At 48.5% G+C, this 25,564-nt stretch overlaps 1 long non-coding RNA gene across 1 annotated transcript in view; it reads left to right on the top strand.

The window, feature by feature from the left end:
* The first annotated feature begins 339 nt into the window (after positions 1–339).
* Positions 340–25,564, top strand: part of LOC135049886 (uncharacterized) — a 65,342-nt gene continuing 40,117 nt past the window's right edge. Inside the window, exon 1 of the long non-coding RNA XR_010241503.1 lies at positions 340–730. This is a non-coding gene — a long non-coding RNA (uncharacterized LOC135049886). The remainder of the gene's footprint in view (positions 731–25,564) is intronic.

The raw sequence follows: 25,564 nt of genomic DNA, 5'->3' as shown, positions 1-25,564 counted from the left end.
TAACATACAGTATTTTACATTAGCAGTCCTCTTAAGGGGGGTACACACGGAGCGATGATCACTTAGTTTACTAAGCAATCTGACTAGATTGCTTAAAAATTAAAAACACATCGCTCTGTGTGTAGGGGTGCCGGCGACAGCGCTGTGCGGCCCTCAGTCAGAGCCGGCGCTATCCACTCAGCAAAGGGATGCAGTGCAGGGAGGCGCCTGGCTGGAGAGGCGCTCTCCCTGGTCTACTGCATTCCGATGCTGGTGGCTGTCGCTGTGCCTTGTCACAGGCAGCGGCGCCGGCAGCCTCACAAGCACTGTGCTTCTGTCTCCAGTCCCCCCTCCCCCGAACCTTTTCACAGGCAGCGGCTCCGACAGCGTCACAAGCGCTGCACTTCTGTCTCCAGTCCCCCCCTCCCCCGATTATGACTGGCCGGCAGAGAAGCAGAGGACGGATCTTCATGTGATGTCAGGGAAAAAGAAAGCTATAGTTAGTGTGCTGCCTGCAGTACTGCCAGGAGCCACTAGATGCCCCCATCTACAGTGACTGAGCCACCTCACCTGCCAGAGCTTGGATCTACTGTACTGTGAATGCTGACCCCGGACTGGCAGATGATAGGGGTCAAAATAGAGAACTCAGCACAAATAAAGAGACTGGGAAGAGTACTGAGGTGGTTCCAAAGAAACCACCGTGGAGCTCTGAAAAATCTCATGGAATCCCAGCCTGTGGTCCTACAGATGAGTGAGGGTTTTTTTGCGTTAACTATCTATCTATCTATCTATCTATCTATCTATCTATCTATCTGTCGGGCCCTACACCAACGGGCGACCCAGCTGCGGGGGGGGGGGGGGGGGGTTGGTGACGGGGGGTTTGAAGTTTCTTCACTCCCCCCGTCACTCGGCTCCATAGTGATGCATGCTGACATGGATGAGATTGTCCATATTGGCTTGCATGTTTAAACGAGCTGGCACCAGCGATGAACGAGCGTGGGGCCACGCATCGTTCATCACTGGTGCATACACACTGAAAGATATGAATGAGATCGTTCATATCTTTCTCTGGTATCGGCCAGTGTGTAGGGCCCATTACTATCTATCTATCTATCTATCTATCTATCTATCTATCTGTCTATCTATCTATCTATCTACACACACAGGCGTGCGCACAGGCACACCCTAATGTAGGGTCACCGGGAGGTTAATTTCAAAGTGCTTCATATAATCTTTCACTATACTGCCTCAGGCGGGCAGCAGCGGGGGAAGGGTGGGGAGATACATACTATGTTCCTTCCTAAGGACCTAGTATCTTAACGTGCACCACACACACACAGCCGCAGAGCTACTGGTCCTGCGAGATTATGACATCATCATCTCGCAAGTCTCTTTATTCTCCAGGCTCCCGGACTGTCTGGGAGGTGCTGTGTGCGTGTACATGTACACCCGAGCACATCTAGAACCTCCCACCCGATGTCCTTTTACAGACACATGCCGATGACACTGAAGCAGGCAGAGCAGCAGCAGGAATGATCCGCTCTGCCCTCACCTCAGGCAGAGTGCCTGAGGTAGAGCCCCTGCCTCGTCACTCTCAGAGTCCCAGGCAGTAGACAGATGAGACCCCCGGCATTAAATATGCTTCCAAATGAGGTTAGTGTCACACCATCAATCATACTGTCTGTGTTGACTAATACCCCTTTTCCACCTGTAGCACGGGTCGCAGCCGGGAGCCTGACACAGCTGCGGCCCGTTCCCACAGCGCTCACCAACCCGGCATATTGCCGAGTTGGTGACGCTGCTAGTGACGCGGCAGGGGCGGCACTGGGAGATCACATGATCTCCCAGCGCCGCCCTTACATTCACTGTGAATGGGAGCCGCTCCAGTTCACACTACACAGCTTACCGGGTTGAACACGTGTTCAACCCGGCAAGCTACCCGGGTAGGATTCCCGGAATTTGCAGGGGGACCCTTTTCCACTAGGAAAAAACACGGGTAAATGCGCGCCCCCGTGTTTTTAAGGTAGTGGAAAAGGGGTATAATATACAGTAAGGACATGTGTGTGCGTCCCACCTACAGACACCACCTAGCACCTCTGTCCCCAAACAGAACCCCCACAAACCCCAACTCCCTGTTTCCATACACCACCCCACCTACCTACCTCTCCCCTGCTTCCAGATACGCTGCCTCCAGACGCAAGCCCTCCTTCCACTCCCTGCCTCCAGACACCGCCTTCCCTCCCTCACTGCATCCAGAACACCACTCCTGTCACCAGTACCACAGACGTTACACCTCCCAGTTACCAGATACCCCCTTCTTGCTGCTACTCATATTGCCATGCCATGCTCCATACGGCTAAACTTCTCCCCCTTATTGCCATTCCCCATTGCTGCCATACTCCCCACCATTCTGCCAAACCCTCCCCCCACACACACACACACACACATACATACACATTTTGTGAGTAAATGTAGTATACTTTCTAATAAAGTAAAGCTGGGTACACACTAGACGATGTGTCGTCTGATCCAGCAGCTCGGACTGACATATCGCACAGATTGTCTGTTGTGTACCCACTGTGGCACTGACAGTGCGCACTCCTGCAGGTCGTCAGTGACATCCTCCGTCTGCCATACATGCAGAGCCGATGGGGCATGTCATCACCATTGCCTCATCTGCATTGACTTATGTGAAGATACCTATTCAGGTTTTTTTTTTTTTTAAGGAAATTCTTGCTTCTTTCATAAAAGGGAACATTATAACAGATAGAAGTTTACAAGTGGGCGCAAAGGACCTACATAGATAATGTCCTCTGAATGATAAATGTTCCAGAAGTGTCACAGTCTGTGTTCTTAGGTTCCCAATCCACCGTATGATCAATCAAGTGGTTTTCTTTATCTCAATGGAAAAAGAATAGATCATGGTGCAGATCAAATTTGGAGGGACAATACGTTTTATTTTACACAGGACACTCACAATTCACATAAAAAGAAACGGCATATAACCAGTCAAATGGTATAGGTGGGGGTGTAGGCCTCTAACATCATCACGTTACCCTCCCAGAATGGTATTGGGACACCACTGGCGGTTCCGGATAGCACACCAGTTTGGAGTAGGCTTTGAAGTCAGAAGTCACACAGCATCCACAGTAAAACGAAGAACGCCACCAGCTTGACGCGTTTCGGACAGTGCCTGTCCTTCCTCAGAAGCTTCTGAGGAAGGACAGGCACTGTCCGAAACGCGTCAAGCCACTTGATTGATCATACGGTGGATTGGGAACCTAAGAACACAGACTGTGACACTTCTGGAACATTTATCATTCAGAGGACATTATCTATGTAGGTCCTTTGCGCCCACATGTAAACTTCTATCTGTTATATTGTTCCCTTGGAATTTTATGAGGATTCCTGTGTTTTTCAAGAAGGCTGCATTGGTCCAGGCAGTGCATTTGTTCAATATATTTGTTTTTATAAAAGGGAACATACATATATTTCTCTGACGTCCTAGTGGATGCTGGGAACTCCGTAAGGACCATGGGGAATAGCGGCTCCGCAGGAGACTGGGCACAAAAGTAAAGCTTTAGGACTACCTGGTGTGCACTGCCTCCTCCCCCTATGACCCTCCTCCAAGCCTCAGTTAGATTTTTGTGCCCGGCCGAGAAGGGTGCACACTAGGGGCTCTCCTGAGCTTCTTAGTGAAAGTTTAGTTTTAGGTTTTTTATTTTCAGTGAGACCTGCTGGCAACAGGCTCACTGCATCGAGGGACTAAGGGGAGAAGAAGCGAACCTGCCTGCTTGCAGCCAGCTTGGGCTTCTTAGGCTACTGGACACCATTAGCTCCAGAGGGACCGAACACAGACCCAGCCTCGGAGCTCGGTCCCAGAGCCGCGCCGCCGGTCCCCTTACAGAGCCAGAAGCAAGAAGAGGTCCGGAAAAATCGGCGGCAGAAGACATCAGTCTTCAACAAGGTAGCGCACAGCACTGCAGCTGTGCGCCATTGTTACTCAGGCACACTTCACACTTCGGTCACTGAGGGTGCAGGGCGCTAGGGGGGGGCGCCCTGAGCAGCAATGTAAACACCTTGGCTGGCATAAATACACCACATATAACCCCCAGGGCTATATGGATGTATTTTAACCCCTGCCAGAACTCACCAAAAAGCGGGAGAAAAGGCCGCCGAGAATGGGGCGGAGCCTATCTCCTCAGCACACGGGCGCCATTTTCCATCACAGCTCCGCTGGAAGGACGTCTCCCTGACTCTCCCCTGCAGTCCTGCACTACAGAAAAGGGTAAAAAAGAGAGGGGGGCACTAATTTGGCGCAGTTTTAATACTAACAGCAGCTATAAAGGGAAAAGCACATTTTATAGTGGTATTCCTGTCTATATATAGCGCTCTGGTGTGTGCTGGCATACTCTCCCTCTGTCTCCCCAAAGGGCTAGTGGGGTCCTGTCCTCTATCAGAGCATTCCCTGTGTGTGTGCGGTGTATCGGTACGATTGTGTCGACATGTTTGAGGAGGAAAATGAGATGGAGGCGGAGCAATTGCCTATTATAGAGTTGTCACCCCCTAGGGAGTCGACACCTGAGTGGATGAGCTTATGGAAGGAATTGCGTGACAGTGTCAGCTCTTTACGACAGACAGTTGACGACATGAGACAGCCGGCTACTCAGCTTGTGCCTGTCCAGGGGTCTCAAACGCCATCAGGGGCTTTAAAACGCCCGTTACCTCAAATGGCAGACACAGACACGGATACTGACTCCAGTGTCGATGATGAGGAGACAAACGTGACTTCCACTAGGGCCACACGTTACATGATTGAAGCAATGAAAAATTTATTGCATATCTCTGATAATACAAGTACCACTAAAAAGGGTATTATGTTTGGTGAGAAAAAACTGCCTGTAGTTTTTCCTGTATCCGAGGAATTAAATGAAGTGTGTGATGAGGCGTGGGTTTCCCCCGATAAAAAACTGATAATTCCTAAAAGGTTATTGGCATCGTACCCTTTCCCGCCAGAGGATAGGGCACGTTGGGAAACACCCCCTAGGGTGGATAAAGCGCTCACACGCTTGTCTAAACAGGTAGCACTACCCTCTCCTGATACGGCCGTCCTAAAGGAACCTGCCGATAGAAAGCTGGAGAATATCCTAAAATGTATATACACTCACACGGGTGTTATACTGCGACCAGCAATCGCCTCAGCCTGGATGTGCAGTGCGGGCCTGGCGTGGTCGGATTCCCTGACTGAAAATATTGATACCCTAGATAGGGACAGTATATTACTGACTATAGAGCATTTGAAGGATGCATTTCTATATATGTGTGATGCACAGAGGGATATTTGCCGACTGGCATCAAGAGTTAGCGCGCTGTCCATTTCTGCAAGAAGAGGTTTATGGACGTGGCAGTGGTCAGGTGATGCGGATTCTAAAAGGCACATGGAAGTATTGCCTTATAAGGGGGAGGAGTTATTTGGGGTAGGTCTATCAGACCTGGTAGCCACGGCAACTGCTGGAAAATCCACATTTTTACCCCAGGTAGCTTCTCAACCTAAGAAGACGCCGTATTATCAGGCGCAGTCCTTTCGGCCCCATAAGGGCAAGCGGGCAAAAGGCGCCTCATTTCTGCCCCGTGGCAGAGGGAGAGGAAAAAGGCTGCAACAAACAGCCAGTTCCCAGGAACAAAAGCCCTCTCCCGCCTCCGCAAAGTCCTCAGCATGACGCTGGGGCTTTACAAGCGGACTCAGGCACGGTGGGGGCCCGTCTCAAGAAGTTCAGTGCGCAGTGGGCCCACTCGCAAGTGGACCCCTGGATCCTTCAGGTGGTATCTCAGGGGTACAAATTGGAATTCGAGACGTCTCCCCCTCGCCGTTTTCTAAAGTCTGCTTTACCGACGTCTCCCTCAGACAGGGAGGCAGTATTGGAAGCCATTCACAAGCTATATTCCCAGCAGGTGATAATCAAGGTACCCCTCCTACAACAGGAAAAAGGGTACTATTCCACACTATTTGTGGTACCGAAGCCGGACGGCTCGGTGAGACCAATTTTAAACCTAAAATCCTTGAACACTTACATACAAAGGTTCAAATTCAAGATGGAGTCACTCAGAGCAGTGATTGCAAACCTGGAAGAAGGGGACTATATGGTGTCTCTGGACATCAAAGATGCTTACCTACATGTCCCAATTTACCCTTCTCACCAAGGGTACCTCAGGTTTGTGGTACAGAACTGTCACTATCAGTTTCAGACGCTGCCGTTTGGATTGTCCACGGCACCCCGGGTCTTTACCAAGGTAATGGCCGAAATGATGATACTCCTTCGAAGGAAGGGAGTTTTAGTTATCCCTTACTTGGACGATCTCCTGATAAGGGCAAGATCCAGGGAACAGTTGGAAGTCGGAGTAGAACTATCTCAGATAGTGCTGCGCCAGCACGGTTGGATTCTCAATATTCCAAAATCGCAGCTGATCCCGACGACACGACTTCTATTCCTAGGGATGATCCTGGACACAGTCCAGAAAAAGGTGTTTCTCCCGGAGGAGAAAGCCAGGGAGTTATCCGAACTAGTCAGAAATCTCCTAAAACCAGGCCAAGTCTCAGTGCATCAATGCACAAGGGTCCTGGGAAAGATGGTGGCTTCTTACGAAGCAATCCCATTCGGCAGATTCCACGCAAGAACCTTCCAGTGGGATCTGCTAGACAAATGGTCCGGGTCGCATCTTCAGATGCATCAGCGGATAATCTTGTCACCAAGGACAAGGGTGTCTCTCCTGTGGTGGTTGCAGAGTGCTCATCTTCTAGAGGGCCGCAGATTCGGCATTCAGGACTGGGTCCTGGTGACCACGGATGCCAGCCTGAGAGGCTGGGGAGCAGTCACACAGGAAAGAAATTTCCAGGGCTTGTGGTCAAGCCTGGAGACATCACTTCACATAAATATCCTGGAGCTAAGGGCCATCTACAATGCTATAAGCCTAGCAAGACCTCTGCTTCAAGGTCAGCCGGTGCTGATCCAGTCAGACAACATCACGGCAGTCGCCCACGTAAACAGACAGGGCGGCACAAGAAGCAGGAGGGCAATGGCAGAAGTTGCAAGGATTCTTCGCTGGGCGGAAAATCATGTGATAGCACTGTCAGCAGTGTTCATTCCGGGAGTGGACAACTGGGAAGCAGACTTCCTCAGCAGACACGACCTCCACCCGGGAGAGTGGGGACTTCACCCAGAAGTCTTCCACATGATTGTGAACCGTTGGGAAAAACCAAAGGTGGACATGATGGCGTCCCGCCTCAACAAAAAACTAGACAGGTATTGCGCCAGGTCAAGGGACCCTCAGGCAATAGCTGTGGACGCTCTGGTAACACAGTGGGTGTACCAGTCAGTGTATGTGTTCCCTCCTCTGCCTCTCATACCCAAGGTACTGAGAATCATAAGAAGGAGAGGAGTAAGGACTATACTCGTGGCTCCGGATTGGCCAAGAAGGACTTGGTACCCGGAACTTCAAGAGATGCTCACAGAGGACCCGTGGCCTCTACCTCTAAGAAGGGACCTGCTCCAGCAGGGACCCTGTCTGTTCCAAGACTTACCGCGGCTGCATTTGACGGCATGGCGGTTGAACGCCGGATCCTGAAGGAAAGAGGCATTCCGGATGAAGTCATCCCTACCCTGATCAAAGCCAGGAAGGATGTAACCGTACAGCATTATCACCGTATTTGGCGTAAATATGTTGCGTGGTGCGAGGCCAGGAAGGCCCCTACAGAGGAATTTCAACTGGGTCGTTTCCTGCATTTCCTGCAAACAGGACTGTCTATGGGCCTAAAATTAGGGTCCATTAAGGTTCAAATTTCGGCCCTGTCGATTTTCTTCCAGAAAGAACTGGCTTCAGTTCCTGAAGTTCAGACGTTTGTCAAGGGGGTACTGCATATACAGCCTCCTTTTGTGCCTCCAGTGGCACCTTGGGATCTCAATGTAGTTTTGGGGTTCCTAAAATCACATTGGTTTGAACCACTCACCACTGTGGACTTAAAATATCTCACATGGAAAGTGGTAATGCTGTTGGCCCTGGCTTCAGCCAGGCGTGTCTCAGAATTGGCGGCTTTATCCTATAAAGGCCCTTACCTAATTTTTCATACGGACAGGGCAGAATTGAGGACTCGTCCTCAATTTCTCCCTAAGGTGGTTTCAGCGTTTCACTTGAACCAGCCTATTGTGGTACCTGCGGCTACTAGGGACTTGGAGGACTCCAAGTTGCTGGACGTAGTCAGGGCCCTGAAAATATATGTTTCCAGGACGGCTGGAGTCAGAAAATCTGACTCGCTGTTTATCCTGTATGCACCCAACAAGCTGGGTGCTCCTGCTTCTAAGCAGACTATTGCTCGTTGGATTTGTAGTACAATTCAGCTTGCACATTCTGTGGCAGGCCTGCCACAGCCAAAATCTGTAAAAGCTCATTCCACAAGGAAGGTGGGCTCATCTTGGGCGGCTGCCCGAGGGGTCTCGGCTTTACAACTTTGCTGAGCAGCTACTTGGTCAGGGGCAAACACGTTTGCTAAATTCTACAAATTTGATACCCTGGCTGAGGAGGACCTGGAGTTCTCTCATTCGGTGCTGCAGAGTCATCCGCACTCTCCCGCCCGTTTGGGAGCTTTGGTATAATCCCCATGGTCCTTACGGAGTTCCCAGCATCCACTAGGACGTCAGAGAAAATAAGAATTTACTTACCGATAATTCTATTTCTCATAGTCCGTAGTGGATGCTGGGCGCCCATCCCAAGTGCGGATTGTCTGCAATACTTGTACATAGTTATTGTTACAAAAATCGGGTTATTATTGTTGTGAGCCATCTTTTCAGAGGCTCCTCTGTTATCATGCTGTTAACTGGGTTCAGATCACAGGTTGTACGGTGTGATTGGTGTGGCTGGTATGAGTCTTACCCGGGATTCAAAATCCTTCCTTATTGTGTACGCTCGTCCGGGCACAGTATCCTAACTGAGGCTTGGAGGAGGGTCATAGGGGGAGGAGCCAGTGCACACCAGGTAGTCCTAAAGCTTTACTTTTGTGCCCAGTCTCCTGCGGAGCCGCTATTCCCCATGGTCCTTACGGAGTTCCCAGCATCCACTACGGACTACGAGAAATAGAATTATCGGTAAGTAAATTCTTATTTTTTCTGTTTAGGAAGGATTTTACTGTATGTTATTTATGAATATATATTTATTAATTATCGGGTCTTAGACTCCATAATTATAATTTCTTATGGTCTCTGCTCATGGTAATACGAAATTATGATTTGTCTGAATGTATTAAAATACACTCTGCGGGGTATTAGTAATAAAGGGATTGCAATCGCACTCCCTTCACTACTTCTTCAGGAGCTGCGCGCAATACTGCGAGCTAACACCATCTCCAGATGGTGTTTAGCTACAGGGTCAAGCTCCGTAATGCACCACATTCCGGAACTTGGTAAATTCAGCTAAAAAGCAGCTCTCATAAAAACCTATAGGGGTGCTTTTTGAAAGCGAAAATGGGAGAATGCAGCAGATATTAATATCTGCTTTGGTTCCTAGCTATTTACATTCGGGGCGTACTTATTATTTGTAGGTATGCCCCCAACAAGTTGTGACCACACCCTCTCCAGGGAGGGCCCCCGGGAAGTTCCTGTACCGGGGTCCAAGATTTCTCTTGACAACCCTGCCCTAATGTTGGCACGCTAGGTCTGCAGCTGCATAGTTGTTCATAGGCTGAATGCTAGCCCTGGCTTACTGAGCAGGTCCACACCTTGAAACTCGGCCGGGTAGGTAGCATGGTAAATCAGGCACTACATGTGGTTTAATGTGAATAAAATTGTGCTACTGTGTGGCGTAATATGTATTGGAGGTATTATTGTGTGGACACAGCCCTTCCTTGTTGAGACCACACCCCTTTTTTGTGCACTGTCCCTTTATTAAGTATGGGTGGGAGGGCGCAAATTTATAGTTTGCAGGTGGGCGCAGAACATCCTAGCACCGGCCCTGCCCTCAGTGATCATCACTCAGCACACATCGCGCTGAGTGGGGGGGGGGGGGATGTGTGCTGAGCGGTCTGCGATAGATCGCTCAGCACACATCTCCGGGAGAAATCTCCAGTGTGTACCCCCTTTACACCTGTTATATGAGGAAGATAGCCTTAAAAGTGTTACAGCCATCTGTAAGTTCAGAGCTGGCCCTAACCAATATGATGCCCTAGGCAAGATTTTGGCTGGTGCCCCTTAGCACCACCGCTGGTTCCGCCTCTGACCATGCACCTCTTTCCCAGCACCATCACCCCTCACCCATAGCAGTCCTTATTTTGGTGTTTGTACTCCCTATATTTTAAATAGGAACAGTTCGCACATTTTGCGCTCAGCCCAAAAAGGGGTGTGTTTTTGCTGGCAAGAGGCATGGCCACACAATAGTAACCTCAATTCCAATTACGCCACACAGTACTGCAACTTTATTCACATTTGATCATGCGATAGTGTCCATAATTCATATTACATCCCACAGTAGTATCACTTTACCTTATAAACGTTACTCCTCACAGTAGTGCCCCTTATTCACATTACATCACACTTAATTGCTCCTTATTCACATTACACCATACCCTATTGCTCTTTATTCACATTATATGACACAGTAGTGCCCTTTCTATACGCAATGCCACATAGTAGAGCACCTTATACACATAATGCCACAGAGTAATGCCCCTTACACATATGAGACACATTATTAATGTCCTTATAAACATAATGCGCCTTACACATTATGACAACCTTTATTAATGCCCTTTTACACATAATGTCCCTTACACATATGCCACACATTATTAATGCCCTTATACACATAATGACACACATAGTGCCCCTTACACATATGTTGCACATTATTAATGCATTTTTACATGACACACATACAGTAATGCTCCTTACACATATTCTGAACACTACTGCACAACCAACCCACCCACACACAGCACTCACACGCCCACGTACACTGTGCCTCTGCTTGGATATAGATGTGTCCTCATAAATCTTGCCTCAATGCTAACGTCGGGCACCTTTTTTTTTTAATGAAAATGCATCTTATTTGCATTGCTATGTGACTAGGATGCACAAGCAGCTTCTGCTGATTAAAATGATATGCAGCATGCCTATATACTGTGTGAGACTGTGGCTGTATCTGCATATGAAATGCTACATACAGAATATAAGCATGCCACATATCGTTTTAATCAGCAGAAGCTGCTGATGCCCCTAGGCACATCAAATGCCCTAGGAAATAGCCTAGTTTGCCTATGCATATGGCCGGCTCTGTGTAAGTTCAACAGCTATCTCATCGTTCACCAACGTGCTCTCACTCTGACCAAAGTGACGAGACAAGATTTAGTGCAAATACCACTTTTAACATATGTCTGCATTGTGCTGATATCGTTGGACAATTAAACCAGCATATACAGCATAGACAACTGTATCTGCACTCTGCTATGGATGTTATTGTTTTCCTACAATACAGGGCATCAGAGCCTTGTGTACAGATGCTATCTGCAGCAGTCTGATACAGCTGTCGGGTAACATTCTGAGACCTCCAGAAGGTGTCAGCGTTCCCATTCATATGGACACACCAAACTCAAATGTACATCACATAGGCCTCATGTTTACAAAACAAACGCTTGAATTATTCGTTGCTGAATATACTGTAGAAGAAAGAACTGTGGTAATTTTTGGATCACACGGGCATATGGATACTAGACAGTCTTTACATGTGCATTGTACTCACATTTTGTAATAAAATTATAATACACTGTGATTTCACTTTTGTGACTGCAAGCTCCCAGCTAAATTGTGGTGGGACGTTGTGACTTGCTGAAGAATATAATTTGATTGGCTCACATACTGCCCTAGGGATCAGTAGCGTAACTACAGGGGGTGTGCTTGCTATGGGGACCCAGATGTTTTGGGGGCCAAGCAAGCAACCCCTCTGCACTAGGCTATTATTTTTTAACTTTTTCATAGTCTATCCACATTGTCGTGGGTTCCAGACGTCGCTCTATGTTTCCCCTCCTGTGCCGGGCGGCTGGCCGTACACATTGAGCGATATGACCGTTCATATCGTTCAGTGATGTCACACAGCGGCCGGGCAGCTCCTGGATGATAGTCCAGATTGAGCATACATGCACTGCTGACACCGAGGGTCATTAAATGCCTGCGGTACCGCGCGTCGGTCGTCATCTCCGGCATACACACTTGCCAAGAAAGTGAACGATGTCACTCAGGAAGGGAGAAAATGAGCAACGATGTTCATTTTATCGGCAAGTGTGTATATGGGTGGTCTTCAGTATGCCGCCGGCCGGGATCCCGGCAACCACCATACCAGTGCCAGGATCCCGACCGCCGTTATGCTGACACATATTCTCCCTCTTGGGGGTTCACGACCCCCCTGGAGGGAGAATAAATAGCGTGGCATGCGTAGAGCACCACCGTGCCCACAAGGGGCTCATTAGTGCTCGCCCAGCTGTCGGTATGTCGGCGGTCCGGATCCCGGCGCCGGTATGCTGGCCCCCGGGATCCCGGCCGCTGGCCACTCATACTACACCCATGTATACACCTTAAGAGGCATTGTGGTTTCACATGGTGGTGCCCGGAGTAGTGGCTGCCTGGGGTCACTCCCCAGGGCAAAAGTAGTAGTGATTTCAGTGTGCATCGGCGCGGTAGTGGGATATGTATATGTATGGAGGCAATGGGTGGGTGGATGGATGGATGACAGTGTACAGATGTATACATGTATATATGTATATATGAGGGAGGCAGTGTATGTATGTATGTATGTATGTATGTATGTATACAGGGCCAGCAACAGAAATCATGGGGCCCGGTAGAGTGATATCTCTGATATAGATATGCGTAACAGAATTTTCTGCACTACATAAGTGGGATGTAGTCATGTGACAGGCGGTCGCAACACCACCCCTTACATCCCGCTCCCTGAGAATTCCGACAGTCGGCATGACGACTAGCAAAACTATTCCCCTCGTGGGTGCCCACGACACCCATAGAGTGGGAATAGAACCTGTGGCACCCGCAGGTCACCACCGCGCCCGCAGGGCGGCGATCGCAACGAGCCCGCAAGGTGCTTGTTGCGCATGCCCCCCCCCCCCCCCCCTGCTGGGATTCAGCTGCTGGGATACTAGCCATGCATACCCAACCCATATAAGTAAAGGCCCGTACACACTGGTCGATATATCGGCCGTTCTCTTGAACGGCCGATATATCGCGGGACCGTCGGCCAGTGTGTACGGCCGATACGTCTGTGAACGACGGAGTTCACAGACGTATCGCGTCGGTTGCGCAGCACAGCTGATGGCCAATATATCTAACGATATATTGGCGCGCCGCTGTGTGTGTACGGGGCGATCGGCCGACCGCCCGAACACATGCTGCGGCGGCCGGCGGTGATTGACAGCTGAACTGGGCGGGCGTGTGTACACGCCCACCCAGTTCATGACGTCAGTCCCCGACGGATCTGGCAGTGTGTATGCACAGCACACTGCCCGATCCGTCCATAGATATATCTGCAGATCAATTGATCTGCAGATATATCTACTAGTGTGTACCCACCTTAACTGTTAATAAATAAATAAATATTTATTCATTCATTTATTTATATACATACAGTATATAAATATGTATATCTCCTCTTCCTCCCCCACAGTCTGTCTTGCCTCAATGACTCCATGCTGCATTCCCAGCTCCCCAACCCCATCCCAAAGTCCTGTACCAACTCACCAATCCACTCTTACCCCAGGAAGAAACTCACCTGTGCTGATCGCCATAGTATCCAGACTTGAACACCGCACAGCAGGTACCATGTGGCCCTCACACCCCACCAGAAGAGGCCGGCACAGGGCAAAGGAATCCAGGCTAGTGGAGCTGCAGCCATGTTCTGTAACCGCATGCAACAGAGCTTGACCTGCAACAGTGGGTGCGCACTCACACCGCACAGTCACTGTGTGTGAGAGGCTCCTGTCACTCTGAGGCTGCGCTCACACCATCTACTGCTCGCTGCTCTGTTTGGGCATAACAGCTCATATCCCTGCCGGGCACTAAGTGGCATATCCTTGGGGCCCCACTGAGTATTGGGGCTCGGTACAGTTGTCCCTTTTGACCCCCCCTGTTGCTGGCCCTGTATGTATATATGAGGAAGGCAGTATATGTATTTATGGATGGATGGCTGTATGTATGAGAAAAGCAGAGTATGTATGTAGTGTTCCTTCTAGGGGTGTAGTACGGCTGACCGGCGGTCAGCTTACCGACGCCGGGATCCCGGCAGCATACCGACGGGGAGGGGCGAGTGCATCAAGCCCCTTGCGGGCTCGCTGCGCTCGCCACACTGCAGTTGCCACGGGTTCTATTCCCACTGTATGGGTGTCGTGGACACCCACGAGTGGAAATAGTCCCTGTTGGTCGGCATGCCGACCGTCGGGATAGCGAGCCGTCGGGATGGTGGAGGAGGTCATGTGACTGTCGGTCAGCTGACCGGCGGTCACATGAATACCACCCCCTTCTAGGCTGTTTCAGCAGGGTGCTGCACCCTGCCCATTTTTCAAATGTGAAAAGCACCCTGCCCTTTTTCAGTGCACCCTGCAGGATCAGAAATCACCCCCTTGTATACAGAATGCAACAGTCAGAGTGCATGTTACAATGCAGTGGTCTTCTCCTTGCCCATCTCTGAAATTGGAACACAATTTCTGTCCTCTGCGAATGGGATAGCAGAGGAGGAAATTACATCACTGCTGTGGCTCCTGTATAACACAGCATTCTGATAAAGAGGGAAAGAACGGGGTAAGCAGTGAGCATGTACTGCTTACACTATTTCCCTAGTAGAAGAACAGACTTATTTTGTACCTATATATTTTAACCCTCTGCTTAACTTTTCATAAGGATTAGAACTACTTCAGTACTGGAAGAAACCTTCATTATCTACTTAATATTTATATGCTACAGCCATTCTTTCATGAAGACTGGACATATACAGTATTTTTCTCAGTACAGATGTTGGGTGTTACATGGGTCTCCTATATGTATGTATCGGTATATGATACACTAAGGGCAAAATATACGTATAACAACTATAGACATATGCGCTATGCTTTGTGCGCAAAGCGTCACACCAAAAATGTGCCCTTCAAAATTAAAATGTGCCCTCCTCCGTGATCAGCACCCTGCCCTAAAAAAATCCTAAAGTGAACACTATGTATGGACAGGGGCAGATTGGCATAGCGGGATACCGGACCGGATTCCGTTTGGCCACTGCAGTCGTCCCTTTTTTGGCTGCCCGTAACCCCCCTCGAAGGCTGCCAGCCGCGATCGCGTTCACAGAAAGCTTATGTGCATGCACAGTAGCTCAATGAAGCTCTTTGAAAATGGCCACCGTCGGAGCTGATGCATATGCGCAGCAGCCCCACCTCCCCATAATAGTTGCATTGCCGAGCCGTCGGTCACAACTGACGGCCTCCGCCTCCCCTCCAGCCCCGTCAAGTCTTTCACCTCGTCTCCAGCCCCGACACACCTCACAAAGGAGCAGCTGCTGCAGCTAGCAGCCATTTCTGAAGTCGGCAACCAGGCAATTCTGACTGTGTCACACACCAGTTGTGTGACAGTCAGTAAGTACTTACTGTACTACTTTTTAACAATTACTGTGTATAGTGTGCCTGGCTGCCATTTTTAAAATAAGTAGCTGCATCATGTATATATATATATATATATATATATATATATATATATATAAAATGGAGGCAATATTTGTATTGATGTATATATGAGGGAGGCAGTGTGTGTATAGATGTATATATGAGGGAGGCAGTGTGTGTATGGATGTATATATGAGGGAGGCAGTGTATATATGTATTTATGTATGAGAGCGGCAGTGTACGGATATATAAATGTATTTATGTATGAGAACAGTGTACGGATGTATATATGTATTTATGTATGAGAGCGGCAGTGTACGGATGTATATATGTTTTTATGTATGAGAGCGGCAGTGTACGTATAATATGTATGTATGAGAGCGGCAGTGTACGGATGTATATATGTATGTATGAGAACGGCAGTGTACGGATGTATATATGTATTTATGTATGAAAGCACCAGTGTACGGATGCATATATGTATTTATGTATGACAGCGATGACACACCCTCGTGCCACTTACCCCTGACAAGGCCAAGCCTGCTGTTTTATCCAACTGACTGCCCCCTCCCGCATGGGACAGCCAGAAAGTCTGTAAGTATGGGGCAATTGCAGGATATATGGAGGAGGGTTTCCAAATGTTTGATTTTAGAGCGATTGTCCCCAGCCCATGAAGGATGCATTATATGCTTGTAACAAGCTATAGTCTGCCCCAAACATAGTGCAGTTTATGCAATACAGTACGTCAGACATATGCAGGCCCAGTGATCACGGTAAGCCACTTATTGTTCCAGATTCTTTTTCTGGTGTAATGGTTGAGCACTCAGATCCACAGACACACACACATAGTAGACTTAGGGGGTAATTCAGATCTGATCGCTGCTGTGCGTTTTCGCACAGTGGCTGATCAGGTCCTAACTGCACGTGCGTATGCACGCGTGTCGGACAACAACAAAGGACATCACCAGTCAGTGACGGGATGGTGCGAAAAATCCGATCACGCGGACGTTCGCAAGATGATTGACAAGAAGAGGCCATTTGTGGGTGGCAACTGAGCATTTACAGGGAGAGTCCGGAAATACGCAGGCAGGCCCAAGCATTTTCAGGGAGGGTGTCTGACGTCAGCTCTGGCCCCGATCAGCCTGTTCTCATTGCACTGGAGGAGTAAGTCCTGGGCTGCGCAGAGACTGCACACAGTGGATTTTCGCAGCTCGGCGTACACATGGTATCGCACACTTGCACAGCGAATTTACACTCCCCTTGGGCGGCGACTGTCTAATGGCAGGACAGCAAAATTAGCAGCCCAGCGATCAGATCTGAATTACCCCCTTAGTATGAAATTCTGTTGGCACTGGGCTTGTGCAGCAGTTTATTTCTGCTCTATATAATGCATGTAGTGGATGTAGTGGACGAGGGGGGTTTCCGGGCAACTGGAACCCCGGCTGCATTTGCCTATGTATGATGGGCAGATGTCACATGTACAGAGAGAGATAGATTTGGGTGGGGTGCGTTCAAACTGAAATCTAAATTGCAGTGTAAAAATAAAGCTGTCTAACATTTGTGGGCTACATGCAAAAGCAGCCAGTATTTCTCTTACATCCTAGAGGATGCTGGGGTCCATATTAGTACCATGGGGTATAGACGGGTCCATCAGGAGCCATTGGCACTTTAAGAGTTTGAGAGTGTGGGCTGGCTCCTCCCTCTATGCCCCTCATACCAGACTCAGTTTAGAAAATGTACCCGGAGGAGCCAGTCACAGCTAGGGGAGCTCTCCAGAGTTTTCTTGGTAAAGTTTATTTCTCTTACGTCCTAGAGGATGCTGGGGACTCCGTAAGGACCATGGGGATAGACGGGCTCCGCAGGAGACATGGGCACTAAAAAAGAACTTTAGGTATGGGTGTTCACTGGCTCCTCCCTCTATGCCCCTCCTCCAGACCTCAGTTTGATACTGTGCCCAGAGGAGACTGGGTGCATTACAGGGAGCTCTCCTGAGTTTCCTGAAAAGAAAGTAATTTTGTTAGGATTTTTATTTTCAGGGAGCACTGCTGGCAACAGACTCCCTGCATCGAGGGACTGAGGAGAGAGAAACAGACCTGCTTTAATGTTAGGCTCTGTTTCTTAGACTACTGGACACCATTAGCTCCAGAGGGAACGGAACGCAGGTCTCACCCTCGCCGTTCGTCCCGGAGCCGCGTCGCCGTCCTCCTCGCAGAGCCGGAAGATAGAAGCCGGGTGAGTATGTGAAGAAAGAAGACTTCAGAGGCGGCAGAAGACTTCAGATCTTCACTGAGGTAACGCGCAGCGGTAACGCTGCGCGCCATTGCTCCCACACAACACACACACGGCAGGCACTGTAAGGGTGCAGGGCGCAGGGGGGGCGCCCTGGCCAGCAATAGGAACCTCCAATCTGGCTAAAAACGATATATACAGGCTGGGCACTGTATATAAGAGATTCCCCGCCAGTTTTTTTAATATTCTCAGCGGGACCGTAGCCCGCCGCTGAGGGGGCGGAGCTTGTTCCTCAGCACTCACCGGCGCCATTTTCTCCACAGCACACCGCTGAGAGGAAGCTCCCCGGACTCTCCCCTGCTTACCACGGTGAAAGAGGGGGCGGGGGGCACATAATTTGGCGCAGATAGATATAACAGCTCTATCTGGGTAAACATGTTGTGTTTTTTCCTGGGTCATTGGCGCTGGGTGTGTGCTGGCATACTCTCTTTCTCTGTCTCTCCAAAGGGCCTTGTGGGGGAACTGTCTTCAGATAAGAGGATTCCCTGAGTGTGTGGTGTGTCGGTACGCGTGTGACGGCATGTCTGAGGTAGAAGGCTCTCCTAGGGAGGAGGTGGAGCAAATGAGTGTGGTGTCTCCGTCGGCAACACCGACACCTGACTGGTTGGATATGTGGAATGTTTTAAGTGCTAATGTGAATTTATTGCACAAAAGGTTGGACAAGGCTGAGTCCAGGGAATGTACAGGGAGTCAAGCCCTGCCTGGCCCTATGTCGCAGGGACCTTCGGGGTCTCAAAAGCGCCCACTATCCCATATAGTAGACACTAATACCGACACAGATTCTGACTCCAGTGTCGACTACGATGATGCTAAGTTACAGCCAAAATTGGCTAAAAGTATTCAATATATGATTATTGCAATAAAAGATGTACTACATATCACAGAGGACCCCCCTGTCCCTGACACGAGGGTACACATGTATAAGGAAAAGAAACCTGAGGTAACTTTTCCCCCATCTCATGAGCTGAACGAGTTGTTTGAAAAGGCTTGGGAATCTCCAGACAAGAAACTGCAGATTCCCAAAAGGATTCTTATGGCGCATCCTTTCCCGACTAAGGACAGGATACGGTGGGAATCTTCCCCAAGGGTGGACAAAGCGTTGATACGCTTATCCAAAAAGGTAGCGCTGCCATCCCAAGATACGGCTACCCTCAGAGATCCTGCTGATCGCAAGCAGGAGGCTACCTTGAAGTCTATTTACACACATTCTGGTACCTTACTCAGACCGACGATAGCATCGGCTTGGGTTTGTAGCGCTGTAGCAGCATGGACAGATACCTTATCGGCGGATATTGATACCCTGGATAAGGACACCATTTTATTGACCCTAGGTCATATTAAAGATTCTGTGTTATATATGAGAGATGCTCAAAGAGACATTGGCCTACTGGGTTCTAGAGTCAACGCTATGGCGATTTCTGCTAGACGAGTCCTATGGACCCGACAATGGACAGGTGATGCCGACTCAAAGAGGCATATGGAGGTTTTACTTTACAAGGGTGAGGAATTGTTTGGGGAAGGTCTCTCGGACCTGGTTTCCACAGCTACGGCAGGTAAATCAAATTTTTTGCCTTATATTTCCTCACAGCCTAAGAAAACGCAATCTTATCAGATGCAGTCCTTTCGGTCACATAGAAACAACAGAGTACGAGGATTGTCCTTTCTTGCCAGAGGTAAGGGCAGAGGGAAGAAGCTGCCAACCATAGCTAGTTCCCAGGAGCAGAAGTCCTCCCCGGCCTCTACAAAATCCACCGCATTACGCTGGGGCTCCACTGAGGGAGTCCGCCCCAGTGGGGGCACGTCTTCGACTTTTCAGCCACATCTGGGTTCACTCACAGGTGGATCCCTGGGCAATAGGAATTGTTTCCCATGGTTACAAGCTGGAATTCGAAGAGGTGCCTCCTCGCCGGTTTTTCAAATCGGCCCTACCAGCTTCTCCCCCAGAAAGGGAGATAGTTTTAAACGCAATTCACAAACTGTGTCTTCAACAGGTGGTCGTCAAAGTTCCCCTGCTTCAACAAGGGAGGGGGTATTACTCAACCCTGTTTGTAGTCCCGAAACCGGACGGTTCGGTCAGACCCATTTTAAATTTAAAATCCTTGAACCTATACTTGAAAGGTTCAAGTTCAAGATGGAATCGCTCAGAGCGGTCATCGCCAGCCTAGAAGGGGGGGATTTTATGGTATCCCTGGACATAAAGGATGCATACCTTCATGTTCCCATATATCCACCTCATCAGGCGTTCCTGAGATTTGCAGTACAGGATTGTCATTGCCAATTTCAGACGCTGCCGTTTGGGCTTTCCACGACCCCAAGGATTTTCACCAAGGTACTGGCGGAAATGATGGTTCTCCTGCGCAAGCAGGGTGTCACAATTATCCCGTACTTAGACGATCTCCTCATAAAAGCGAGATCACGAGAGCAGTTGTTGAACAGCATGTCACTTTCACTGAAGGTGTTACAGCAACACGGCTGGATTCTCAATATCCCGAAGTCACAGTTGGTTCCTACGACTCGTTTGACCTTCTTAGGCATGATTCTGGATACGGACCAGAAAAGGGTTTATCTTCCAATAGAAAAGGCCCAGGAACTCATGACTCTAGTCAGGGACCAAAACAGGTGTCAGTGCATCACTGCACTCGAGTCCTGGGAAAAATGGTGGCGTCTTACAAGGCCATTACATTCGGCAGGTTCCATGCGAGGACTTTCCAATGGGACCTACTGGACTAGTGGTCCAGGTCACATCTACAGATTCATCGGATGATCACCCTGTCCCCCAGGGCCAGGGTATCTCTCTTGTGGTGGCTGCAGAGTGCTCACCTTCTAGAGGATCGCAGGTTCGGCATTCAGGACTGGATTCTGGTAACCACGGACGCGAGCCTCCGAGGTTGGGGAGCAGTCACGCAGGGATGAAACTTCCAAGGTCTTTGGTCAAGCCAGGAGACTTGTCTTCACATCAACGTCCTGGAGCTGAGGGCCATATACAACGCCCTTCGTCAAGCGGAGACTTTGCTTCGCGACCTACCGGTTCTGATTCAATCAGACAACATCACCGCAGTGGCTCATGTAAACCACCAAGGCGGCACAAAGAGCAGAGTGGCAATGGCAGAAGCCACCAGGATTCTTCGCTGGGCGGAAAATCATGTAAGAGCACTTACAGCAGTGTTCATTCCGGGAGTGGACAACTGGGAAGCAGACTTCCTCAGCAGACACGATCTACATCCAGGAGAGTGGGGACTTCATCAGGAAGTCTTCGCACAGATTGAAAGTCTGTGGGGACTGCCACAGATAGACATGATGGCGTCCCGCCTCAACAAGAAATTGCGTAGGTATTGCGCCAGGTCAAGGGACCCTCAGGCGGTGGCTGTGGACGCCCTGGTGACACCGTGGGTGTTCCAGTCGGTCTATGTGTTTCCTCCTCTTCCTCTCATCCCCAAGGTGTTGAGAATAATAATAAGAAGAGGAGTGCAGACAGTTCTCATTGTTCCAGATTGGCCACGAAGGGCCTGGTATCCGGATCTACAGGAAATGCTCACAGAAGATCCGTTGCTCTTCCTCTAAGAAAGGACCTGTTACAACAGGGACCCTGTCTGTTCCAAGACTTACCGCGGCTGCGTTTGACGGCATGGTGGTTGAACGCCGGATCCTAGCAGAAAAGGGCATTCCGGATGAGGTCATTCCTACTCTGATAAAGGCTAGGAAGGAGGTGACAGCTAAACATTATCACCGTATATGGCGGAAGTATGTTTCTTGGTGTGAGGCCAGGAATGCTCCTACGGAAGAATTCCATCTGGGCCGTTTCCTTCACTTCCTGCAAACTGGAGTGAATTTGGGCCTAAAATTAGGCTCCATTAAGGTTCAGATTTCGGCCCTATCCATTTTCTTTCAGAAGGAATTAGCTTCTCTCCCAGAAGTACAGACTTTTGTCAAGGGAGTGCTGCATATTCAGCCTCCTTTTGTACCTCCGGTGGCGCCTTGGGACCTTAATGTGGTGTTGAGTTTCCTTAAGTCGCACTGGTTTGAACCACTTAAAACGGTGGAGTTAAAATTTCTCACTTGGAAAGTGGTCATGTTGTTAGCCTTGGCTTCGGCTAGGCGAGTGTCGGAGTTGGCGGCTTTGTCTCATAAAAGCCCCTATCTGGTTTTCCATGTGGATAGAGCGGAATTGCGGACCCGTCCTCAATTCTTGCCTAAGGTGTTTTCATCGTTTCATATGAACCAACCTATTGTGGTGCCTGTGGCTACGCAAGACTTGGAGGATTCCGAGTCCCTTGATGTGGTCAGGGCTTTGAAAATTTACGTGGCCAGAACGGCTCGGGTCAGAAAAACAGAAGCACTGTTTGTCCTGTATGCAGCCAACCAGGTTGGCGCTCCTGCTTCGAAGCAGACTATTGCTCGCTGGATCTGTAACACGATTCAGCAGGCTCATTCTACGGCTGGATTACCAAAATCGGTAAGGGCACATTCCACTAGGAAGGTGGGCTCTTCTTGGGCAGCTGCCCGAGGGGTCTCGGCATTACAATTGTGCCGAGCTGCTACTTGGTCGGGTTCAAACACCTTTGCAAAGTTCTACAAGTTTGATACCCTGGCTGAGGAAGACCTCCTGTTTGCTCAGTCGGTGCTACAGAGTCATCCGCACTCTCCCGCCCGTTTGGGAGCTTTGGTATAATCCCCATGGTCCTTACGGAGTCCCCAGCATACTCTAGGACGTAAGAGAAAATAAGATTTTAAACCTACCGGTAAATCTTTTTCTCCTAGTCCGTAGAGGATGCTGGGCGCCCGTCCCAGTGCGGACTACATCTGCAAGACTTGTATATAGTTTTTGCTTACATAAGGGTTATGTTGCAGTTTTGATCAGTCTCGGACTGATGATGTGTTGTTTCATACTGTTAACGGGTTCGTAAATCCCAAGTTATACGGTGTGGATGGTGTGGGCTGGTATGAATCTTGCCCTTAGGTTAACAAAAATCCTTTCCTCGTACTGTCCGTCTCCTCTGGGCACAGTTTCTCTAACTGAGGTCTGCAGGAGGGGCATAGAGGGAGGAGCCAGTGCACACCCATACCTAAAGTTCTTTTTTAGTGCCCATGTCTCCTGCGGAGCCCGTCTATCCCCATGGTCCTTACGGAGTCCCCAGCATCCTCTATGGACTAGGAGAAAAAGATTTACCGGTAGGTTTAAAATCTTATTTTTTTAGAGTTTATTTATTTATTTATTTTTAATCATTTTTATTCATGGGATTACAAATGCAAACAGATACCAACAGATACTGGTTTCAGCAAATTACATTGCAAATACAGGTTGAGTATCCCATATCCAAATATTCCGAAATACGGAATATTCCGAAATACGGACTTTTTTGAGTGTGAGTGAAATAGTGAAACCTTTGTTTTTTGATGGCTCAATGTACACAAACTTTGTTTAATACACAAAGTTATTAAAAATATTGCATTAAATGACCTTCAGGCTGTGTGTATAAGGTGTATATGAAACATAAATGAATTGTGTGAATGTACACACACTTTGTTTAATGCGCAAAGTTATAAAAAATATTGGCTAAAATTACCTTCAGGCTGTGTGTATAAGTTGTATATGTAACATAAATGCATTCTGTGCTTAGACTTAAGTCCCAACGCCATGATATCTTATTATGGTATGCAATTATTCCAAAATACGGAAAAATCCCATATCCAAAATACCTCTGGTCCCAAGCATTTTGGATAAGGGATACTCAACCTGTATAGCATAACATTTGGTAATTATAAAGATAACTGGGGAAAAAAACAGTGACCCATTTTTGACCCAGAGAGCGGGTGGTATAAAATAGAAGAAAGGCCAGTCAGTAGCGCAGCTAACCGACTAACATTAAAGAGTAAGAGTAGAAGAAGGTCGGGAAGAAAAAAAGAGAAGAAGAGAAAAAAGCAGAGGAATGGACAAAATAGAATAGGATAGAGTCCCCGGGAGGGTCCCAGGGTCCCATCAAATATGGTGCAGGGTATCACAGATTAAAGGGTGAAGGGGCATGCTGGGTTGCCAGCCATGGACTCCAAAATTTCTCGAATGAGTTAGGGGAGCAGTTTATAATGCTAGTCATGTAGTCCATGCGGTAAACGTACTAGATACGGGCAATTATAGACTGCATGGAAGGCGGGATAGGGTTTTTCCAATCTGCAGCTAGTTGACATGTTGCTGCGGATACTATATGACGTAACAATTTATTTTGACATTTTGTCAGCGTTGGCAGGTTTAAGGGGAGGAGAATGTGTTTAGGGTCAAAAGGAATAGAAATCTGCAACAAGCTAGATATAAAGTTAATCACTTCCCTCCACATATGCACTATTTTAGGACATGACCACCATATATGTAGAAAAGAGCCCTCTGCGCCACATCCTCTCCAGCACCTATCCGACGTATCCGGGTACATTTTGCTCAAGCGAGATGGTACATAATACCATCTATATAATAATTTATAGACATTCTCTTTGATTCTAACGCAGATGGAACTAGACGCCGCGTTACCCCAGGCCTCAGACCATTCCTCGTCATCTAAAGCCGAGCCTAGGTCCATTTCCCATGCTCTCTCGTGAGGATCACACTTAGAGGAAGTGTCCTCAGTGAGAGTAGTATATAAGAGGGAAATTAGGCCTTTGGTTGAGTGACGTCTGAAACATATAGTCTCAAACGTGGTCAGAGGTCTACTAGAGAGGATGCGGCCCATTGAGGAATGAAAGTGTCTGAGTTGTAAAAATTTATAAAAATACCTAGATGGAATGTCAATAGTTTCTTGAATCTGAGAAAACTGTGGAAAACTAGTATCCCTGGTAATATCATTCAGATATAAGATACCTCTATCTTGCCAAGGAGCAAACAGTGATTTATTTGTACCAGGAGGGAATGCAGGGTTGTGTAATATTGGGATGATAGGGGATGGGGCTGGGGCCAAGCCATACTTCCTATTGGCAAAGTCCAAATCGTTAGTGAGCGGGAAACCACGGGGTGGGATGCTATGGTTCTGGGGCGGCAGGATTTCGAAAGCCAGAGAAGAGAGAGTAGAGAGACCCATTTCGGCGGCTTCTATAGAGACCCAGACCCTTCTAGATTCAGGGTTGCACCATTGTACGCAGTATGAGAGCTGTGTGGCTAAATAATATCTTCTAAAATCTGGGATGCCTAGGCCGCCACTAAATGTGGGGCGCTGTAAGAGTTTCAATCGGACACGGGGACGCTTATTCGCCCATATGAATTGTGACGTATGAAATTGTAAGAGTTTAAAAACAGATGGAGGAATAAATATCAGGAGGGTCTGGAACAGGTAAAGTATCCGAGGGAGCACATTCATCTTCACCGAGTTTACCCTACCTATCCAGGAGATAAAGAGGCTAGACCAAGAAGACAAATCTGACTTAATTCGATCTAAAAGCCTAGGGAAATTAGCTTGGTAAAGTTGATGATGGCTATGCGTTAGAAAAATACCTAGGTATTTATTCTTTTGCTTGTGCCATTGAAATGGAAAGGAATTTTCCAAAGAGAGCTTAATCGGGCCGGGGATATAAAAATTCAATACTTCAGTCTTACTCGTATTAAGTTGTTTAGAGTAGAGGTCTATC

Source organism: Pseudophryne corroboree, chromosome 2, assembly GCF_028390025.1.
Source record: "Pseudophryne corroboree isolate aPseCor3 chromosome 2, aPseCor3.hap2, whole genome shotgun sequence".
Taxonomy (NCBI): domain Eukaryota; kingdom Metazoa; phylum Chordata; class Amphibia; order Anura; family Myobatrachidae; genus Pseudophryne; species Pseudophryne corroboree.
The sequence above is the reverse complement of the archived record's forward strand: the minus strand, read 5'-3'. Positions and strand labels throughout refer to the sequence as shown.